Source organism: Peromyscus eremicus, chromosome 19 (genome assembly GCF_949786415.1).
Source record: "Peromyscus eremicus chromosome 19, PerEre_H2_v1, whole genome shotgun sequence".
Lineage (NCBI taxonomy): Eukaryota > Metazoa > Chordata > Mammalia > Rodentia > Cricetidae > Peromyscus > Peromyscus eremicus.
In genome coordinates this window covers 73,714,041-73,727,956 of record NC_081435.1, presented here as the reverse complement: position 1 = coordinate 73,727,956, position 13,916 = coordinate 73,714,041, and positions in this window count along the sequence as shown.

Sequence of the window (13,916 nt, the reverse complement as noted above, 5' to 3'; positions counted from 1 at the left end):
TCCTCTCTCTCCAGATTGGCTTTTCTGCCATATTGTCCTAAAATTACAGACAAAATGATTTTGTTTTTAAAAAAGTATGTGTTATTAATTGAATAAAGTAATAATTTTCATTGTGGAATTTCCACACATGCATGTAAGGTACTAGATTAGATGCTCTATTTACCCTCTTATCACCCCTTATCTTCCTCTTCCACATCCTTGTCTGTCTTTCCTTAACCTTCTTATCACCTTTCCTCCTGAATTCCACATATGAGACAAAGCCTACCTTATTACACTTTCCATAATGGTCTACAGTTTCATTAAATCAAAACAGTTATTTTAAATATCAAGTATCCCATCACTGCTTTCCATGATACTAAAAGGCTATACTGCAGGGGGCTACAGGATGATTGGTGCTCAGGTTCTAATCCTGCCTAGTTCTGTTCTCTGTTCTTTGCACCCAGGGAGACCAAGTCCTCCACATCTCCAAATAAATTGCTTTCTCCTTAGACCTGTGAAGGTCATGACACTAGTATAGACATTGAAAAGTTATGAAGAGCAAAGGGAAGGAACGAACAGTTTGAAAGTACATGTCTATGTGTCCTCTACATCTGACAAAATTTGTTATTCTCTCTCCTCACCCAGAACAATGTCAATTTCTAAAGGACTTCAAAGAGCTTGAAAAACTAAAACACTCAAAACAAACAAATTAATTCAAAACTCTTTGGAAGTATTTGTACTACTGGACTCGTTTTAGTTTTTTCTGTCAACACCTTGTTTAGACAACTTTCAGCTATCAGTACCTGAAAGACATTTGGTAGAAAACAGAAGCAAGCAAACAAAAGCCATTGTGTGCCATCCAGAGACTTGGCTCATATTTCTCCTAGCTCTCTTCACTTTTGTTTCATTCTTTTAACACAAAAGAATGAAAGACTAACAGCTCACCTCATTTTTCCCTTTGATTGTTTTCTATAGTTTGTGTTGACATCAACATAGTAGTCTCTTTTTAATTCTTTTTATTATGTAGTACAACAATGTGTTTACTTTTTTCATATTAAACAATGTTTTGACATTTTGCTAGGAAGCAGGATGACCTGGTCTTTTTCAAGTGTGGATACTCCGTGAATAAAGAATCCATTGCTGCTGAACCCGGGTTTACAAAAGATATGTTTAAAAATGTATAATAGAGAAGATAGCCCTTCATAGTCTTCTATTAAGAGAGAGGGAGAGGGAGGGATGGATCATATGGATCATGAAAAATGAGCTATTCCAGTCTTCCAGTCTCACATTGGTAAGCATGTACCAAGACAACTAATATCTCAGCCCTGGTTTGAAGGTAAATAAAAATAGTTTCCCACACTGAAATCAATCATATAAGAGGGATTCCTTTTTCTTTTATGGAGAAGTGGCCTTTCTGTCCTTCATCTAATTGATTAAATCTCACTCACATTAAGGAAGTCAATTATCTATGGAGAAGAATAAATCTCATTCCCAAACAAATACAGTGATATGAAAAGTCAGAGTCTTTGGGGGCCATCTATCTGGGTCCTTCTGGGCTATCAGATTGACCCACTGAATAGGAGACATATACTGAGAGTTTTCTAAACTACTGCCTTTGTTGACCTAGTCAAGTTCTTTGTCACCTAATAATGTCTGATTTCACACTACCAAATTTTGTGTCTTCTGTATGCCTGAGCATTTGACTGCATATGTCTCTTTCAAAACAGCCATTTCAGCACCTATGACTACAGAAGTCTGAAATGGCCTCAGGAATCATTAGAAAATCCATAACTACCGTATGATAATACACAAGCAAACACACAACCTTCCTTGTTCCAAATATCGTCTAAGAATTCTGCCTTTTCTCAGCTAAACCTTCACCAGATGCTTTATGAAAAAAGAAGAAAATGTCTCTGGATTTGTATAAGTCTTATGAGAGACACCAACTGTCCATAAAGTATTATTAAAAGCAGCTCTCTTCTGCTGCTGCATTACATGTAACCTGAATTTTCTAGCCAAACCTCTATTTCATTTACATGTTAGTTTCTGTGCTTTTAAAAGCATTAAAAATATGTTGGCATCACATTAAGGAGGAAAACCTAGCACTAGCCTTGGGTTGATTTGACCAAGAGTGAATCCTAGTTGGATTCTCCACTACCATATGTCTTCTCTCTGTGTCTTGCTTGTGGTATCTTGCCTGTCTGTATTCTGTCTCGTGTGCAGATATCTGACCAGTGCGAGCTCCTGTGTCTGTCTTGTTCTTTTCCCTGACTGATGTCTAACCATCCCTACTGCTATCTGCGAATGCTGTCTCTAAGGATGGGTTTTGCTCTGTACTTACTGAACAGCACAGGAAGAATCACATGGAGAAGAAATGGATAATTTGCAGAAATATTTAGCAGAGTTTTACAAGGGATTAAGTTATTTACTCCAACTGACCCCAAAAACAGAACTGCAAATGCTGTCTTACCAAGTAATATCCATATGTTGCTTTCAACATTTACAGCAGATATTTATTGTATATGGCTGCTTTTAATGCTATTTGCTGTTTTTTTTAAACTATCAATAGGTTGTAAAACCTGATTAAATGGGGTATACAAGGCAAATAAGATTGGTTTTTACATTATTAGAGACAGGTTAAAAACACAAGCTGAGTACACAACATGGTATCACTCAAGTGACTTCAAGTGGTTTTTTTAATTAATTCTGCCGTGAGGTTCAATAAAAGTTTCAGTTTCTTTGAATGTAAGAGATATTTTTGCATGGACAGTGGTGTCACACACCTTTGATCCCAACACGTGGAAGGCAGAGGCAGGCAGATATCTGATTTCAAGGCCAACCTGGTCTTCAAAGTGAGTTCCAGGACAACCAAGGCTTCACAGAGAAACTCTGTCTTGAAAACATACAAAGAAACAAAAATTCCCAAAAACACCACCAACGAAAAGGAGATATTTTCATAAAATATATCTCAACAATTATTTTAATTAATATGTGTGTTGTATATTAGTATATGTGCGTTGTGTGTATATATGATACATGTGTGTGAGTGAAGCTGTGAGAATAAATACAGAAGCCAGAATAGGATATCAGATGCCTTACTCTATCACAATCCCTTGAGACAGGGTTTCTCATTGAACCCTGAGTTAGGAAGGCAGCCAGCAAGCCACGGTACTCCTGCTACCTCTACCTCCTTGCAGTGATGGGTGTTTGGGTGTAAAAATAACCATTGTCAGCTTTTTATATGGGTGGAAAGATTCAAACTCAGGTCTCTGTACTTGCTCAGCGAGCACTCTCACCCTCTGAGCCTGATCTCCAGGGACTGATGCTTTGATTTCTAGATCCCAATTACTGACACTTACTACTTAAAATTATTTTGCTTGGTTGATTCAAGGGCCTTTCAGAAACTTGTAAAGGGAACATCTATTGCACTGATCATGTTTGGACATCTGATATTATTATCACAACTCATGTCTTACTAATATTGCCCGATGTAAAAAGGGCATTGTAACACAAATCTTAAAAGGTCTTATTAATTAAAAAACAAAACAAAACAAAACAAAACTCAAAACCAGGTATTGGGATAAATGCCGAAAGGTCAGAGAAACAGAACAAGCTACAGCTAACCTCACCTCCACCAACTTCTCAGCTGATCCTGTTTCCATGAAACTTCAGACTGAAAGGTTCTGAGTCCTCCCCCAAATTGATCTCAGCTGAACTGCTGCTCAAAAGCTTAAAAGCTTAAAAAGCCTCTAGTTCCTGGTCCTCATGCCTTACATACCTTTCTGCTTCCTGTCATCACTTCCTGGGATTAAGGGCGTGTGCCACCACTGCCTAATGTCTGTGTTTAATACGGCGGCTGTTCTGTTCTTTGACCCCCAGATAAAGTTTATTGACGTGCACAATATACCAACCACAGGCCATTGAAGAAAAAACAAGAAAAATATTAGAATTAAATTGACTGTAATGATAGACCCTCTATTCAATGCGTGTTTGCCCTACAGGCTCAGATATTATAAAATGCCTATGATCACTGACAGATTAGTAACAGCAAATTATGATTCTAAAGATCAAGGTCATGTCCTGGTGAAACATTTCTCTACAAAGGGCTCCATATTTTTCCTTTTAATTGACACCTGGACACTTAGTTAATTGCTTACTAGATAATCAGTCCTTATAAATGTGCAAATATGAAGCTGGACTTTTTCATGTCTTGCCACAGGCAAGTTAGGAAGAACAATCTATTTAGTAGTATACTAAATATGATGAATTAAAAGTGAAATAAGATCTGCTTGGTAAGTTTTAGTGCAGCCATTAGGGCAGATGTTTGTTAGTTACCAGCATGTGTGATCTACATGTGCTACATTCCTTGTACTCCACATATAATTTGCAAACTCTTACTGAATCAATTAGTCCTATGGTCTATTCAGTTTATTCTATGGATTTGAAGACATTTACTAAAAAGTGTCAATTGATTTCTTTTTATAATCTCTAGACTAAAGAAAGCAAAGAAGGCATGTAGAGATATCAAAAATAGGAAGGATATTCAACTTCCTGGATATCTCAGAACAAAGACTCTAACTCTCAAATAGTTTGTGGAATAGAAACTAATGATTTCCATCTTTGTTGTTAGTATTCTTACATACCTAACAGGTACTGTTTGGATCTGGTATAGATCCAAAGGTCATGTGCTAAAGGATTTGTTGCCAGACTGTGGTTCCCCTGGGCTAGACATAGAAACTGCTTGGCGGATGTAATTGTTGATACCATAGTGAAGAGTGACATCTTTAAGGTCCATCAACAGTGTAAGGACAATTGTACTTCTTTTTTAGGTGATGGTGATAATTATCATGTGACACATTGTGCCTCTAGAGTTAAGGGAAGCATCTCTAGTTGCTGAATCCTGAAATTTATGATTTTGGAGTTACTGGTAATATTTATAGTTTGCATCAATATAGGAATCACAGAGAATCAAAGGTGTGTGGTAGAGAGGATTCCTCTTAGAATGAAATTATAGATTTTCCTACAGTCCAGTCTCTTTTCCTCTTCAATCAGTTCATGATTTGTGTGTAATTTCTAGACTATTTTCTTTTAACCCCCCTCAGGTTATTTACTTCCTCTCAAACTAGTAATTTTGTGCACAATTTGTTGCTGCCTTCTCTCTCAGAAAAGTCAGGCAATGATAGAGATGGTGTTAGAGAAGATGCCTAAGTAGCACCCACTTTTGAGCCAGGTTTCCAGATTACATCACATACAAATCTTTATTATATGCCAGAAAGAAGTTGCAATGCTAAATTTTCTGCTCAAGTGCATTCTCTCTCTCTCATTTTACATAGTAAGACGTGGAAACTCAGAACATACAACTCTATTTCCAACATCAGTGAAGAAAGGAAGGAAGTTAAGTAGTAAATACTTTGGGTTGGACTGTGCTCCATCCCCATTGTGTTGCTCTGAGGAACTTAGTATACTATTTGCAGACTCTAATCCTTCTTGAGTTTTACCTGAACATCTCATCTGTTTAGTCAAGACCAGAGTTTCCAGCCAGAGTTTCCACAGGGGTTGAGGAGCCATGCTGTTCTCTGTGCACCTCCTGTTGCAGACCAAGTGTGGTGGTTTGAATAGCAATGGTCCCCATAGGCTCATATATTTGAATGATTAGGGAGTGGAGCTATTTGTTGGAGTAGGTGTGGCCTTGTTAGGGGAAGTGTTTCACTGGGGTATAGGCTTTAAGGTACTAAAAGCCCAAACCAGGCACAGTGGCTCTCTCTCTTCCTGTTACCTTTGGGTCCAGATGTAGAACACTTAACTTCTCCAGCAACATGTCTGCCTGTGTGCTGACATACTCCCTGCCACAAGGATAATAAACAAAACCTCTGAAACTATAAGCAACCCCCAATTAAATGTTTTGTTTTGTAAGAGTTGTCACAGCCATGGCATCTCTTTACTTCAATAGATCACTGACTAAAACACTAAACTTTTGTGCAAACCTCTCCCCCATTCATGTTTTGAAATGAAATAGCCTATGTGATGGTATTAGAAAGTGAGGCCTTTTGAATATTACTAGGTCATGAGGCAGGCTCTCATGAATGGGGTTAGAACTTTACTACAGAATCTCCAGCACTTCCTTGGCCCTTTAATCACAATCAAACATGTGCAATAGTAATAAAGTGCCATCTACATCCAAGGAAATGTTCTTGAACTTGGTCATCTCCAAGACTTGGAGAAGTGACTGTTTCCTTCTTTGTAGCCTCTTAGTTTATGGTGTTTCTGTTATATAAGTACATGTGTATTAAGACAACTATGAATGCTATTAAAATAGATAAGAGTTCTGCCAAGAATTTTGAGTGATGTTGACACACATGTATGATGTCTATATGTAGCAGGAATCTTAAAAGTTCTTATTAATAAAATCAAACCTGAGGCCAGTTATTGGGGTGAATGCTGGAAGATCAGAGAGACAGAACAAGCCACAGCTTCCTCACCTCACCAATTCCTCAGCGATCCTGTTTCCTCAGACTGGAAGCCTCTGAGTCCTCACCCAGAATGAAGCTCAGCTGAACTGTGCTGCTCGAAAGCCTAGAAGCTTAAACAGCCAAATGCTTCCAGTTTCTGGTCTTCATGCCTTATATACCTTTCTGCTATCTGCCATCACTCCCTGGGATTAAAGGCTCACTTCTTGGGATTAAAGGTGTGTGTCACCATGCCTGGCTGTTTCCAGTGTGGCCTTGAACTCACAGAGATCCAGAGGGATCTCTGCCTCTGGAATGCTAGGATTAAAGGTGTGAGTGCCACCATTTTCTAGCCTCTGTATCTAGTGGCTGTTCTGTTCTTTGACCCTAGATAAGTTTATTAGGGTGCACAATATTTTGGGGAACACAATACCACCACATCTATAGAATATGTTGGCTTGTGTTCATATACCAAAGGGGTTGTTAACATATAATCAACTATTCTGAATTTGGTACATTAAACGTTTGTGTGACATCAAGAAGCATTTTAAATGATACATCATGCATACTTGTCTGCAAGCTCATTGTTTAGCAGATCTAGCTAATTGCTGGCCACAGTTAACATGTTATTGCTCTTTAAAAGCTTTGCTGTCATGATTTTCTATGAAAGGATTCCTTCATTTGTATCATTTGACTTATATATTTGTTCCTTCTGTGGTCTCTGTACCTTGTAGTGAAATATGAAATTAAGACTCTACTTACATCTACTCACAGTAAGAAATGAAGCCAAACTCATGTCCCAGGTCCTCTAACCTTACTGCTTCTCCACATGCCCATCAGTGTCTCTCAGGGACCTAGGCTCAGGAAATCTCTCATTGCTCATATATCCTTTTATCTTATGTTCAACCAGTGATTCCTGACTACAAAAACTAGAATTCATTTGGTTTTTTTTGTTATGTTTCCATTGTTTCAATAGATAAAGTAGTTATAAACTTCCCTGCACTTGAACGTTTGTCTGAACAAAGATGAGTGGATTTTTTTTATAATTATTTCATCCCATAATTCAATCACAAAACACATACATTTTCAAGAAAACTTGCTATGTGGAAACGCACATAATAATTTTGGGACATGAAGTATAATATAGGACTACCAAAAGAAGACAAAATAAAATACATAGACACAGAGCTCACATGACTTAGGGATGAATCTGCAGATGACCTGAGCTAAACTCAGATATTGACCCAAAGTTGAGGAGGGCCAGGTCTTACAGAAAAGTGAGTGACTACACATGGGAGCCACCTACCACGGTGTGGCCAGATGGAGGGTGTCATACTGGGTTCCTTGGGAAGACCCCTTTATTACTGTTTGGATAATTTGTTCTGTTAGAGAACACTGTCATTAAAAATTAATTATTCATGATTCAACAGTTCATGGTCTCATGGACAGTGCTCTCATCCTGCTTCTAAAAATGACAGAATTGCAGAATATCTCCGATCAATGTATTGATTGCTTTCCTAAAGAAATGTAAATAGATTTTGTTTTCCTGAACATGAGTCAGTACTTGTTTCTTGGGTACCCCAAACAAATGCACATCTGCTTCTATTATTGACATTGATTTCTTAAGGAACTAAAAATAAAACTGATAATAATTTCACTAATTTTTCTCCAAAAGGCCATGGGAATTGAACACTTGGTCAAAGCAGCAGGTTTTATCGAAGAGTTTAAATGTGACTGGCGCTAAATATGCTCTTGGAGCATAAAACCACAGCTCATTGCAATGTGCTCATAGTTTAGTTCAACTATGACCTTTGATCTCGTCTAAATTATAGAATTTTTCATCTTTTATTACGAATTATAATTTCATTTTCCTTAATGGGAAGCAGTCCTCTACACATTTCTGAGCAATTTGATTGAAGATTAAGTCAGGTTTTTTAAACTTTATTTAAATTTTTTTCATTTTATATACCAACCCCTTTTCCCCCTCCCTCCCCTTGTCCTGCTCCCTCCACCTCCCCCCATCCTACCCCTACCCCCTCCTCATAGGGGGTAAGGCCTCCCATGCCAGCCTGTGTTAAGTCAGCTTTTTTCCTATATTCCCCTTCCCCATCATTTAGATGTACATTTAAATTGATATTTTTACTCATGCTTAAGCATGATGTTTAAATACATTCTATACCTTTAGAAAAAATCCCATAGATATATCTTACTGCTAAACCCTATTAGGCGATGACATCATGTTAAAATAAAAGCCTGGGGACTGGCGAGACAGCTCAGCAGTTAAGGGTGCTTCCTGCTCTTCCAGAGGACGTGAGTTTGCTTCATAGTGCCCCAAACCTGGGATTTCAGTCCCAGGAGATGTGACATCTTCGTCTGGACTCCAAAGACCCACACACTCATGCATAAAATCAACAGGTACACACACATACACATAATTAAAAAACAGTAAGCTCACTTTTCCCAGGCTGTAAACAATGCTTTTATAAAATAAAAACATAGTTTGGTCAGCATACAAACTATGTGCTAGAGGTAATTCATACTCTAACACAGACATAAACACACACACACACACACACACACACACACACACACACAATCTTTTTTAAAAAAGCTAAAGAAAAAACGAAATTCTGAAATATGAAGAATTCTCCACAAAGCAGAGGTGTCATTAGGCCAAAAGCTGACAACCGTATGCTGGAGACAAAATCCAGGCTATGAGTTAAGAGAACATCTTCACTTGATTCAGTGAACATCAGAAGTAACCGCTGCCCTTTAGTATTCTGGGAAACACGGAATAAGCTCACTTATCCACCCCACACTCAACATTTCATGACCATTGCATATATATGTATACATATACAATACATACACATACATACATACACATATGTACATATATACAGCTTAACAAGACTCAGAAAACATGCAGTTCAGTCTCTCCTCTGCTATCCTATACTTCTTCAGTTGCCTACACTCAAAAATCAAGTCAATTGCAAATAGAATTGTTTAATTATAATAAGTTAACACATGTACAAACATAATTTTAAATCTGACCCAGAAACAGGATGCCAAAATATATTTTGCAATTAATCTTTTGTATTGTTTTATTTCTGAGTAATATCCTAGGGGAGTGTGACTGATACCTGGAAGGTCAAAGAACTTTCTTGTGTGTGTGTATGGCCATTTTTTCCTTCAGAATTCATCTGTATCTCTTTGTCTTTTCCTTTGAAGGTGCAGGCAAGCAGGAGAAGGCATTGGAATCAAACAAGCTTATGTTCAGCCTTTAATCACATTTTTATAAAAAAATCAATACACCTTTTTAGAATTTTAGTTCACTGGATGAAATTCAGAGATCAAAGGTCCAGAACCTCCTCCCTACAATGGAAAACTTGCTTCAGAAACAAGTCCATGTGAAATTCATTCTCGCCCTCTGGTGGCCACTTGGAGGCATGACATCATTTGCTAAGGATTTTGGTGAATCCTTAAGTTTCTATAACAAGTCATTTGGAAGAAATCTAGAATACACACATATTCTTTTTTGTAACAGAAACATATTTTAGAAGTTTTTAAACAATTTACAATTATTTAAATATAAATATAAATGATGCATGTCTACATGTTGATAAATTTGGAAGGTATGTCAGAGACTACTACTAAATCTCTCTCTCTCTCTCTCTCTCTCTCTCTCTCTCTCTCTCTCTCTCTTTAAATTTAGCAAACCGTGGGATCAAAACATTTGTATGTCAGTGGCCATCTCAAAAGGCCAAATGGATGAGGCTGACATGGTGAGACAGGAATCCTGCTTTTCTGGTTCCGACCCAGTCAAGCAGAAGGTTACGTCAATACCCCTAAGCACTCGGACAGAAGGGCACAAAAATGCACACTTCACATGCTGTGTTATGAAGGGCACAAGGGCAAGTTTTAACCAGACCCGAGGCCTCATGTGGCCTCATTCTTCTCATCATGGCAGTAAGAACTGGAGACTGACAATATTGAGAATGTCACAGCTAGTACCTTGAAAGAACACAGGCACACACAGCACAGTGGGACAGAAATCTCAGGAAATGTTCAACAACTGAGCAGCACCAACATCATGAATAGGTTCACAAGGCATATAATACCCACAGGTAGACATGGAACACTGATGCACATATGTGATAGTGAATTTTCAACATTTTTGTCTGTTCTCTATAAATCTCCCTCTGAGCAATGATATATTCAACTTAAAGCAACACCTTCAAATTGGTCTGAGATAGCATCTTCAGTAATTTTTCTAACCTAATATAAGTATCCAATGTTATTTAAAGCAATGTCCACCACTGTATAGGACATAGGAATGTGTCACTGTTTCTCAGGGTTGAGACATGGTGATTTCTCATCACTGACTGCAAAGAATAGCTAAAATCTAGATGCTCCATGTTCAAATGTTCCCTCTGCACTGGAGTCCTCAATTCTCACCTGTGAGAGAGCACCTCATACATGCTCTGTATCTGGGTACCCAGGCCCCTCCCTGTTATCTCAAAAAAACATCTCTGTTCAATATTCCCTAGCAGAATGCATAGGTATATAATGTAATTAATGTCTACTGAACGAAGTAGGAACCAGCCTACATTTTATATGTGTATGTACAAGATCTCCCCACATAGTCATTGAAACATGGAGTCTAGGTAAAGCATGAATTGGGAAGATTTCATGAGATTCTATTCAAATATACACATCCCTATACATGTGCACCATATGTCTGACTTATACAGCTAAGGGTCTAATTCCCAGATTTACTGGAAGCATTCTGGAGAGGCATTCATGTCTCAGCAGCTTTTCTGCTAATGGCTCTGAGAAGAAGTGCTATCACTGAGGTAAACGCTGGTCCATTAGAGCCCTAAAAGGTTTGGAAATAGAGTTGCAATTTTATAGTCTGTTTTTTCCCTTCCAGAACAACTAGTGGCAATATTTATTGGTATTTGTGGGTTAGACCCTTTCATCCATTAAATTAATCCGACATCAACACAAGGTCATCTTCACCCAAGTTGATAAGCCCTGAATAATCCCTGAATACTATTTATCCTCCGATCCTTGATATGACAGGAGGATTCTCTTTCATCAGCTATTCTGACAGTTCAGTAAAGTTTGGACTTTCATAAATTGACAGTTTCCCGACTCTGAGTTCTTCAGCCTTAGAGCCTCAGAAAGCACAAAGTATTCGTCTACTCACCACACCGGGCAGCTTTAGCCTCAGTTCTGTTTTCTTCGCTCCCATCAGATGCTCTGGCATGTTTTTGGTTGCAATGGCTATTCTGCATCAAAAGAAAGGCAGAGACAAAGATTTGAGTCAAAGAAAGGATTTGCAGAAAGTGAATAAAAAGAAAAAAAAGCGTAGACATGTGCTTGTCAGGTTAATCGAGTCCCCACTGTTGCTCTCAAAGAAAACATCTTTCAAGATGACTTGTAACTCATTTAAAATTACCTTTTTAATCTCATCATTCATTTTAACAAATGCCACACTGCAGTTTTGATATCAGAGTTTACTTATTTAAAGTTGTATCTCGTTTACAACAGGTACAAAGGAATTGTTTAAAAAGCAGAGTGAGTGCTGAAAGATGCCTCAGTAGATAAAGGCACTTGATGAATAGCTTATTGACATGAGCTCTAACCCTAGAACCCACATGGTTGAAGAACAGAACTGCATCCCCCGAATTGCCCTCTGACCTCCACATGGTTAACATGTAAGGCTTATGTCCATCTCATCATCCCTAACACATTAAACAGATGCTTTTGAACAGTGTATTGAAAGATTTCAGCAGCGGGGATAACTCCATTCCTCCCTCTTAGAACAGAAACACTAGCTATGGACATGGACACGCCATAGGAAAACTCTGAAGCGATTAAAGAAGGAAGTAGAATGTCCAGCAACCTAAGGACAAGAGGAACACTACAAGGAGGGATTCTGGGGTTTTCCTTATGACTTCCCCTCTGTTCCAATCAGGGCATTGCAGAAGCCTAGATCATGGAAGGGCCATTTGGGACAAGTGTATTGGATTCCTAGAAAAGTCTAATTTTCCTAAGTAAAATGCCAGAAGAAGGGTGGCTTAATATCAGAAAACCCCTTTTAGCCCTATCTAACCTACCCTCACCTCAACCCGACATCAACAGGAAAAAGTATACACTCATATTTCCCACAGGGACAAGGGCCAGCACTCCAAGTCCTTTACTAAATGGCTTTGGTTTCTGAGGTGTTAGCTGCCTGTCATTTTGTTTCCATGGAAACAAGGTGTTCTGATTCTAGTAAAGTGGAAGCAATGTATCCCAAGGATAAGCTCAGCCTCATTCCCACCCAGTGTCAAGGTGCAAAGCAGAGTGAAACTAAGGTGATAAAAACTCCAGGACTTTATCTCACGTGTGGTTAGGAGTCCAGAGAGGAGCTTTGCTTTGCCTTGTTCCATTCAACACCCATGAGGAAGAATGAGACACTCAGAGCTGGGCTCTTTATCCACTCCTGTCCTGGTGATAAAGGGCCAGACAGTTCATGGCCCACTCTATCACAATGAGTTGGCACTGGTCAGGGATACACCTGAAAACGAAACATGTCCCAGGCAGAGCTGAGTGTCATCTCATCTACTCACACGGGAAGCAGCAGGAATCAGCGCTCCACACGTGCTCTGTGTTATCACTGTGTTCCATCAGGAAGCCATGCATGAACACAGACCTGAGCCTGCCACAACTCAAACAGGCCACTCCCAAATAGTATTAAAAAAAAAATCAAATAGAATCTAGAGTTCTGTAGCACAGTGCCCTAGATGCTCTGGATATAATAAAAATCCACACATCATATTAAAAACCACAATATAAATAACACATAAGAAACATATGGTAACACCAAGATAGCAAACACATAACAATTGTCTCAAAACAATTTTAAAATATTCATCATAAAACTGCTACAAACAAAGGCAAATTTTATGGAAACAAATGAAAAACTAGAATATTTTTGCAAAGATATCGAAGTCATCAGAAAAGGACTAAATGGAAATTATGAAATTAGAAAATATAGTTGCAGTAAAAATCTCAGTACAGTTTCCACAGTAAAGTACAGTATGAGAAAGTTGTTGAGATCCAGACAAATTCCTTGTTCTGAACACTCCATGAAAGATTTGCAAGAGGTTCCCTTTTACATTTTTTTCCCCCGAGACAGGGTTTCTCTGTGTAGCTTTGTGCCATTCCTGGAACTCACTCTGTAGCCCAGGCTGGCCTCCAACTCACAGAGATCCGCCTGTCTCTGTCTCCTAAATGCTGGGATTAAAGGCGTGCGCCACCACTACCCAGCTCCCTTTTACATTTTGTAAGGTGTCTTTCCTAATGTTGTCCTTGGATGTATGAAGAATTTTCATTTTTATTCTCCACACAGATAAAAAGAAGAGGGATATCCAGGGTTGAAGACCTTGAGACTTGAGAGCCATTAGCTGGAAATGAATACATATTTTGTATTCTCCCTTT